The following is an 11,051-nucleotide window of genomic DNA, read 5'->3' on the forward strand; positions in this document are numbered from 1 at the left end:
GGGTTTCTTCACTAGAGCAGCAACTGATTTGCCGTCTCATGAAGTATCCCTTCTTTCCCTTGCCCTTCTTGAAACTAGTGGTTTAACCATCAACAATTGATGCTCCTACTTGATTTCTACTTTCGCGGTGTCAAACATCGCGAGTTGCTCAAGGATCATCATGTCTATCCCTAATATGTTATAGTTCATCATGAAGCTCCAATAGCTTGGTGGCAGTGACTATGGAGAGCCATCACTATCTCATCTGCAAGATTAACTCCCACTCGATTCAAGCGATTGTAGTACTCAGACAATCTAAGCACATGCTCAATAATTGAGTTTTCTCCCTTAGTTTGCAGGCTTAAGAAACTTGTCATAGGTCTCATACCTCTTGACGTGGGCACTAGTCTGAAATTCCAATTTCAGTCTTTGGAACATCTCATATGTTCTGCGACGTTTCAAAAACGTCTTTGGTGCCACAATTCTAAACCGTTAGTATTACCTACTGAACTATCACGTAGTCATCAAAATGTGTATGTCAGATGTTTCCCAACATCTATAGACATGCTCGAGGTTCAACACACTGAGCGGTGCATTAAGGACATAACCCTTCTGTGCAGCAATGAGGACAATCTTCAGTTCACGGACCCAGTCCGCATAATTGCTACTGTCAACTCTCAATTAAATTTTCTCTAGGGACATATCTAAAACAGTAGAACCAAAGCGTGAGCTACAACATAATTTGTAAAGACCTTTTGACTATGTTCATGATAATTAAGTTCATCTAATCAAATTATTCAATGAACTCCCACTTAGATAGACATCCCTCTAGTCATCCAAGTGATACATGATCTGAGTCAACTAGGCCGTGTCCGATCATCGCGTGAGACGGACTAGTCATCATCGGTGAACATCTTCATGTTGATCGTATCCACTATATGACTCATGTTCGACCTTTCGGTCTTCTGTGTTCCGAGGCCATGTCCGTACATGCTAGGCTCGTCAAGTTAACCTAAGTATATTGCGTGTGTAAATCTGGCTTATACCCGTTGTATGCGAATGTTAGAACCTATCACACCTGATCATCACGTGGTGCTTCGGAACAATGGACCTTAGCAACGGTGCACAGTTAGGGGGAACACTTTCTTGAAATTATTGCGAGGGGTCATCTTATTTATGCTACCGTCGCTCTAAGCAAATAAGATGTAAACATGACAAACATCACATGCAAATCATAAAGTGACATGATATGGCCAATATCATCTTGCGCCTTTGATCTCCATCTTCGAGGCGCGGCATGAAGACCATCATCACCGGCATGACACCATGATCTCCATCATCATGATCTCCATCATCGTGTCTTCATGAAATTGCCTCGCCAACTATTACTTCTACTACTATGGCTAACGGTTAGCAATAAAGTAAAATAATTACATGGCGTTTTCATTGACACACAGGTCATAAATAAATTAAGACAAGTCCTATGGCTCCTGCCGGTTGTCATACTCATCGACATGCAAGTCGTGATTCCTATTACAAGAACATGATCAATCTCATACATCACATATATCATTCATCACATCCTTTTGGCCATATCACATCACATAGCATACCCTGCAAAAACAAGTTAGACGTCCTCTAATTGTTGTTGCATGTTTTACGTGGCTGCTATGGGTTTCTAGCAAGAACGTTTCTTACCTACGCAAAACCACAACAGTGATATGCCAATTGCTATTTACCCTTCATAAGGACCCTTTTCATCGAATCCGATCCGACCAAAGTGGGAGAGACAGACACCCGCCAGCCACCTTATGCATCAAGTGCATGTCAGTCGGTGGAACCTGTCTCACGTAAGTGTACGTGTAAAGTCGGTCCGGTCCACTTCATCCCACAATGCCGCTGAATCAAGATAAGACTAGTAACGGCAAGCAAATTGAACAAATCATCGCCCACAACTACTTTGTGTTCTACTCGTGCATAGAATCTATGCATAGACCTAGCTCATGATGCCACTGTTGGGGATCGTAGCAGAAATTTAAAATTTTCTACGCATCACCAAGATCAATCTATGGAGTAATCTAGAAACGAGGGGAAGGGGAGTGCATCTACATACCCTTGTAGATCGCTAAGCGGAAGCGTTACTAGAACAACGGCGCCTCCGCGTTCAACACACATGCATCCCGGCGACGTCTCCCATGCCTTGATCCAGCAAGGAGAGAGGGAGAGGTTGGGGAAGACTCCGTCCAGCAGCAGCACGACAGCGTGGTGGTGGTGGAGGAGCGTGGTACTCCAGCAGGGCTTCGCCAAGCACTACGAGAGACGAGGAGGGAGAGAGGTAGGGCTGCGCCTTGGGAGAGAGAGACCCGTGTGTTGTGCAGCGCCAAAACCTCCACTATATATAGGGGCAAGGGCAAGGGGAGGCGGCGGCTAAGGCAGATGGGATCTCCCCCTTGGGTGACTTGGCCCCGAAGCCAGGAGGTGGGAACCCTAGATGGGGCGCCCCAAACCCCCTGGTCACGTGGGAATAGGTGAGGGGGCGCACAACCCCTTAGTGGGCTGGTTTGCCCCCTTCCCTTGGCCCATGAAGCCCCCGAACACTTGCCGGGGCTCCCGAAACACCTTTTCGGTCATGCTGGTCATCACCCGGTACCTCCGGAACACTTCCGGACTCCAAACCCTTCGTCCAATATATCAATCTTCACCCCCGGACCATTTCGGAACTCCTCTTGATGTCCGGGATCTCATCCGGGACTTCGAACAACATTCAGTAACCGCGTACATACTTTCCCTATAACCCTAGCGTCATTGAACCTTAAGTGTGTAGACCCTACGGGCTCGGGAATAATGCAGACATGACCAAGACATCTCTCTGGTCAATAACCAACAGCGGGATCTGGATAGCCATGTTGGATCCCACATGTTCCATGATGATTTCATCGGATGAACCACGATGTCAAGGATTCAATCAATCCCTTACACAATTCCCTTTGTCTACCGGTATAGTACTTGCACGAGATTCGATCGTCGGTATCCCGATACCTTGTTCAATCTCGTTACTCGCAAGTCTCTTTACTCGTTCCGTAACACATCATCCCGTGATCAACTCCTTGGTCACATTGTGCACATTATGATGATGTCCTACCGAGTGGGCCCAGAGATACCTCTCCATTTACACGGAGTGACAAATCCCAGTCTCGATTCGTGCCAACCCAACAAACACTTTCGGAGATACCTGTAGTGCACCTTTATAGCCACCCAGTTATGTTGTGGCGTTTGGTACACCCAAAGCATTCCTACAGTATCCGGGAGTTGCATAATCTCATGGTCTAAGGAAATGATACTTGACATTAGAAAAGCTTTAGCGGACGAACTATACGATGTTGTGCTAGGCTTAGGATTAGGTCTTGTCCATCACATCATTCTCCTAATGATGTGATCCCGTTATCAATGACATCCAATGTCCATGGTCAGGAAACCATGACCATCTATTGATCTATGAGCTAGTCAACTAGAGGCTTACTAGGGACATGTTGTGGTCTATGTATTCACACATGTATTACGGTTTCCGGTTAATACAATTATAGCATGAACAATAGACAATTATCATGAACAAGGAAATACAATAATAACCATTTTATTATTGCCTCTAGGGCATATTTCCAACAGTTTGGCCTACTAGATTGGTTGTTCTTGCCATGGGATAAGTGCTTAGCTTTGGGTTCGATCTTGCGATGTCCTTTCCCAGTGACAGAAGGGGCAGCAAGGCACGTATTGTATCATTGCCATCGAGGATAACAAGATGGTTTTTTTATCATATTGCATGAAACTATCCCTCTACATCATGTCATCTTGCTTAAGGCGTTACTTTGTTTTTAACTTAATACTCTAGATGCATGCTGGATAGCGGTCGATGAGTGGAGTAATAGTAGTAGATACAGACAGGAGTCGGTCTACTTGTCTTGGACGTGATGCCTATATACATGATCATACCTAGATATTCTCATAACTATGCTCAATTCTGTCAATTGGTCAACAGTAATTTGTTCACCCACCGTAGAATACTTATGCTCTTGAGAGAAGCCACTAGTGAAACCTATGGCCCCCGGGTCTCTTTCTCATCATACCAATCTCCATCACTTTATTATTGCTTTGCTTTTTTACTTTGCTTTTACTTTGCATCTCTATACCAAAAATACCAAAAATATTATTTATCATCTCTATCAGATCTCACTTTCGTAAGTGACCGTGAAGGGATTGACAACCCCTAAACGTGTTGGTTGTGTTGAGCTATTGTTTTTGTGTAGGTACGAGGGACTCGTGCGTAGCCTCCTACTGGATTGATACCTTGGTTCTCAAAAACTGAGGAAAATACTTACGCTACTTTGCCGCATCATCCTCTCCTCTTCGGAGAAATCCAATGCAGTGCTCAAGAGGTAGCAGTGTTTAATAATGATGAATTATTAAGTGCGTTGTACTAGTCCTTTTATCCCTAGATGCATTTTTGGAGTAGTGCGTACTGTTGGAAATATAAGCATCTTTTCGATTAGACTAATCCACGAGTAAACAGTAAACATAGCAATGACAGTATGCAACTCATACCAATACCTAAGCATCTGAGCATGTAGAGTACATAGATTCGAAACATCGATGAACACAACATATACGGCTAGCAGAAGAACAAGTTGAAGGAAATATGCCCTAGAGGCAATAATAAAGTTATTATTTATTTCCTTATATCATGATAAATATTTATTATTCATGCTAGAATTGTATTAACCAGAAACATAATACTTGTGTGAATACATAGACAAACAAAGTGTCACTAGTATGCCTCTACTTGACTAGCTCGTTAATCGAAGATGGTTATGTTTCCTAACCATAAACAAAAGAGTTGTTATTTAATTAACGGGATCACATCATTAGGAGAATGATGTGATTGACATGACCCATTCCATTAGCTTAGCACCCGATCGTTTAGTATGTTGCTATTGCTTTCTTCATGACTTATACATGTTCCTATGACTATGAGATTATGCAACTCCCGTTTGCCGGAGGAACACTTTGTGTGCTACCAAACGTCACAACGTAACTGGGTGATTATAAAGGGGCTCTACAGGTGCCTCCAAAGGTACATGTTGGGTTGGCGTATTTCGAGATTAGGATTTGTCACTCGGATTGTCGGAGAGGTATCTCTGGGCCCTCTCGGTAATGCACATCACATAAGCCTTGCAAGCATTGCAACTAATGAGTTAGTTGTGAGATGATGTATTACGGAACGAGTAAATAGACTTGCCGGTAACGAGATTGAACTAGGTATTAAGATACCGACAATCGAATCTCGGGCAAGTAACATACTGATGACAAAGGGAACAACGTATGTTGTTATGCGGTCTGACCGATAAAGATTTTCGTAGAATATGTAGGAGCTAATATGGGCATCCAGGTCCCGCTATTGGTTATTGACCGGAGACGTGTCTCGGTCATGTCTACATTGTTCTCGAACCCGTAGGGTCCGCACGCTTAAGGTTTCGATGACAGTTATATTATGAGTTTATGAGTTTTGATGTACCGAAGGAGTTAGGAGTCCCGGATGAGATCGAGGACATGACGAGGAGTCTCGAAATGGTCGAGACGTAAAGATTGATATATTGGACGACTATATTCGGACATCGGAAAGGTTCCGAGTGATTCGGGTATTTTTCGGAGTACCGGGTAGTTACGGGAGAAGCAATGGGCCTTGATGGGCTTTAGTGGGAAGAGGAGAAAGGGCCAAGGAGCTGCTGCGCCCCCCTCCCCTCTAGTCCGAATTGGACTAGGGAAAAGGGGGCCGGCCACCTCTCCTTCTCCTCCACTTCCTTCTCCCTTCCTCCCCTCTTGGTGGACTCCTACTAGGACTTGGAGTCCTAGTAGGACTCCACATCCTGGCCGCACCTAGCCTTGGCCGGCCTCCTCCTCCTCCATCCTTTATATACTGAGGCAAGGGGCACCCCATGAACACAAGTTGATCCACGCGATCTTATTCTTAGCCGTGTGCGGCGCCCCCAGCCACCATAGTCCTCGATAATATTGTAGCGGTGCTTAGGCGAAGCCCTGCAGCAGTAGTACATCAAGATCGTCACCACGCCGTCGTGCTGACGGAACTCTTCCCCGACACTTTGCTGGATCGGAGTCCGGGGATCGTCATCGAGCTGAACGTGTGCTAAAACTCGGAGGTGCCGTAGTTTCGGTGCTTGATCGGTCGGGCCGTGAAGACGTACGACTACATCAACCAAACGCTTCCGTTGTCGATCTACAAAGGGTACGTAGATCACACTCTCCTCTCGTTGCTATGCATCACCATGATTTTGCGTGTGCGTAGGAAATTTTTTGAAATTACTGCGTTCCCCAACACAAGTAACTAAGGGATGAACAAATCTTACCTTCCAGTTGCCCAAGCCAACGCGGTGGCAGCGGCGGCAACCTCGGCATCGTCCGTGGTCTTCTTCTTGATGGCGGCGTCTTCGACCGTGGTGTCAATGTAGGGGAAGTAGTGGAAGTAGAGGAGGATCCTGACGGGGACAGAGTGGGAGCAGTCGCGTCGGGACGCTCCCCAAAAACCTTATTGTCGTTCTCTCGGGCAAGATCTCAAACGACAGGTTTCCGGAGGCACTTGCTCTCCCGACCAATCATGCACGCGATCGTCGGGATGGGATCGCTGGAAGCAGCACAGACATAGGAACAATAGATGACAGCTAGTATTGTGCGGGAGTGAGTGAGTAAGTTAGGGTTCACTCCATTGGCCATCGCTTCCTTATATAGGCTGTCAAGTAGATGGGTCTGGGCTCAGGCCCACGACCGAGTCTGGCACTATTGTAGGGGCTCGTCAATTAATCTAAGACGGTAAGAATGGCTCCCACAAAGACAGTGGTGGTCTCCCTGAACACCTTCTCCTGTTTAGGAGCAATTGTTCCCGCGGGATCCACAACACCAACCCATAATTTGTTCATAGCTGTGAGTCACAAGGTTCTCCTCGTCTGCCAATGCTTAAAATGCGTTCCAGTAAACTTTTTCGGTTTCAGTGTAGAGGCGAAGCCTTGAATCAAAAAGTGCCTACCATAAGGTTTTTGAATTGTTGGAAATATCAACACCTTTTCGATTAGACTAATCCACAAGTATAAGTAAGCATGGCAATGACAGTATACCGCTCATACCGATACCTAAGCATATGAGCACGTAGAGTACATATAATTATAACATCTATGAACACACTATATACGGCTAGCACAAGAACGAGTAAATGAGGGATGAACAAATCATACCTCCAGTTCGCCAGGACAACACGGTGGCGGCAGCAGCAGCCTCGACGTCGTTTGTGGCCTTCTTCTTGACGACGGTGTCTTCAATGACAGGAATGGACCAGGAGCAGTTGCGTTCAGGCACTGCCCAAAAACCTTATCGTCGTTCTTCCCGGCAGGATCTCGACAGGTTTCTGGAGGCACCTTCTCTCCCGGCCAACCGTGCACGTGCTCGTCGTGATGGGATCGCCGGAAGCAGCACAGAGTGAGGAACAATAGATGGCGGCTAGGGTTGTGCAGGAGGGAGGGAGTGGGCTAGAGGTCACTCAACTGGCCAGCGCCTCCTTATATAGGTCGTCAGGTAGAAGGGCCTGCGCCGAGGCCCACGGCCGAGCCTGCGAACAACCCACGGTCGAGTGGCGCTACTGTAGCATCTCGTCAATTAATCCAAGATTAATTAACCATTCTTGACCGACAAAAATAAGGCTCGGCTCATTCCCGCGCCGGTGCGAGGCGTGGTGGGCGGCGGCGGCGGAGGAGCATGCGTGTACAACCCCTTTTCCCAAGCTCCCAATAACATGTGGTAGAGCAGGTCTTATAAATGAGTCTCACTCTCACTCCAGTAGCAGTATGATACTAAACTTTTCACCACTTGCCATGCACCTAAATGGATCTTAGGAATTAACTAGTAGGAATTATTGTCTTATATGACCCAAAGCTCATCTATAATCCGAGACGTACTTGCATTTTTCTCATCACAAAGGTTCTTAGTTAATGAGGCAATTGGTGCAACATAAGAAAGTGCACTATGGGCTTTGAGTTTGCAACTGCGTTTTTAGGATTTTCGAGCGAGTGGCCAAGGAGAAGCCTGGAGTTTGGGCTCTGAAGGGGCCCAGAAGCATCTTGTGTGATGTGATGTGATTCGATTGGATTAGATTTTGTTGTACTTGAAAGGGATTAAAAATTGAAAGCTTTGTTTTGTTTTGAATAATAAATATTATCACAGAAGCAGATTGGATCTGGATCCGCATGCATGTGAGTTGGTACCCGAGAGAGGGAGAGACTGCTGCGCATGCACGGCACTGCTACCAGAGAGAGGGAGACACTCCGGCAATGGCGGAAGGAGGCATGATCCAAAGACCCTATAAATGCAGAGCAGCATCTGGATTCATCCATCCACATCATATCTCACTAGTGGTTGGGGCGCGCCTCTGCGCGCCTCTTGAGACGTTTATGTTCTCAGCATATTGGTCTGCCTTGTTAGGTCCGTAGTAGCAATTTGAGTTAAATATGTTAGTTGCCACTTCTGACTTGGATTGATGAAACGAGAGGATTATTCGATTGGATTGTTGGAGATATATAACATTATAGCTTAGATGGATCAACCCAGAAACAAAGATAAGGTCATGTGCGTATGTTATAAGAGTTCATACCATGACTGATCAATCATACGTACAAACTGAATTTTGCTTACATCGTAGCTTAAAATCTTACAAAGATTCATTTGGCCTCTTCGCACTTCTAGCAACAAGTCACAAATGTACCACATAATATGATTCACAAACAAAGTTTCTGATCTCTTACAACACCCTTCCATTGAAGCCTGCAAATATCCCTTTATTTTAATACAAACAGTTAGTGTAATTATTTACACGGAAATAGAACAAAAAGTATGAAGCAGACGTAAACCAGCAAAGGCGAGCATTTGTAGTAATTGAAAGTAACATCGCACAAACTCGTATATGTGGAATAATATGGAAACATATTAATCTTCTTGAGATCTTCCTCCTCTCCTTCGTCTGATTATGTGTCCCTACAGCAGCAACTTAGTGGCTTCCACAAATCAAAGTGATAGAATAAAGAGCTAGATGTACATGCCCCATTTTACAGTCAGGTGTTTGGTCACTTCAACATTGGCATACTGAGTCTCACAGCTTCATTCGCTTGATCAAATGCTAGGTGGATGACCGCGGACATGTTCCTGTAATTGTCGACGGACCAATTAATACGAATATCTAGATGTTACTCGTTTTCTTTTAATTTACAAAATACAATGCTTAGAAAAAAGAGTAGTTTTGTCAATGTATTTAGTCAGTAAAGCAAATGCATTAGTTGTACCACTAACTCTTGTAGAATTTGGCATACGAACACTCTACGGCCTGGTATTATATAATAGCCATCATTTATGAGAAATAAACATGGAACTACTGGGAGGGGGAGACAAGAAAGTTCCACGTTCCACCTCCACCTTACCTACACGTAGCTTTTGCTACTACATAAACTTTAATGATGACGGAATACATAGAACTACAGAAAACAAAATGAACTTACAGGTTCAGAAACACCCGCTACCTTTAGCGAAACCTTCATTGTGACACTGTAAAAATCATTAGTTCAGCTCCCACAGTCCTTGAGCTTACTAAGACATCCAAGGATATGTTAGTTAATCACATATGAGGTTATGACACAGGTCTGTTCAGCACCAGTTTGAAGCCAAATATAAGGAAGAAAAGATGACATATTTCATTGGGAAAAAATAGTACATAACATGCAAACAGAATGAAAGAAAAAATGTCTCCCATTCAGCATCACTGTACTTAAATATGCTCACTCATGTGTATTGGAAAAAGAAAGAATATACATCACAGCCCTGAACATGGAGATACAAATAGTAAAGCTAGCAAAGTAAGAAAAGTATCAGCTGCATAGCCTAAAAAATAGAGATCTAGAATTGATAGCTTAAATGTGTCTTCTTCTCAACAATGATGTTCACCACGTTCATATAGGTGAATCCTAAAGAAGAACCAAGACATACCAAGGTTCAGTACCATAACTAAGCAATGGAAGATTTTCTGCCAAACACTCCTGGACAATTCGAAATTATGATCTCCTTCTACACCTTAGAAGGGTGAACAGATATATACCTTCGCTTACCGAATAAACATCAAACTGAAACGGTATGATTATCTCCGAGGAGATACAAATAATATAAGATCAATTTTTAATATTACTGAATATTGAACAATGCCTTAGGAACTTGATGGCATGATGAATGGGTGTCAATCTAGTATGCTAGAACTCAAATTGTTGCATTGAACGAGAGGGACAGTCGAAATTTTAGTTCTGTTGGCATGATTTATCAATGTGGAAGTAAGAAAGAGACACATGTCGACATGTCAATTTGCTAGTACCTTTTATATATCTACATCTGCATCATTTAATTTGTTGACATACGACAAAGATAAGAAATCCAGTTGAGGGTTGTCACTTTGACAACAATTGATGAGCATGCGACCAAGCAATACATATCCCAAAAAGCCATCGGCCAATGAAACCTGCAGAAATCCATATACTGAAGATAAGACAGCAGCAGTGATTTTTTTTTTTTAGGAAACACCCATGCCAAGATGAGATGTGCAGATATAAAACAAAACTGCATATCTGAAGAATGCAAAGTAGCCGGAAAACTGATGGATGTAGTCATGGAGAAGTTGAACTTGCTCATGTGATTCATCGTGGCCACACTCATGACCCATGGCGGTCAGCAAACTCAACCTGGTAGAGGAGCTTGTAATTGGATAAGGACGATAGAGATGACGCTACGCACTATTCGACCTCCTCGTTCGTCTCTCCGGCACAAGGGGCGAGGATGACAGGAACAAACGAAAGAAAAACAAACCAGGGCAGCCTCATGCGATGGGATTCCCGAACTGCTCCTATCGCTCCTCAACTGCCGTCGCTGAGGGGAGGGTCAGACCTCCACCTCCTGGCTTGCTGCTCCTCAAATTCCACCACCTT

Source organism: Triticum aestivum, chromosome 1A, assembly GCF_018294505.1.
Source record: "Triticum aestivum cultivar Chinese Spring chromosome 1A, IWGSC CS RefSeq v2.1, whole genome shotgun sequence".
NCBI lineage: Eukaryota > Viridiplantae > Streptophyta > Magnoliopsida > Poales > Poaceae > Triticum > Triticum aestivum.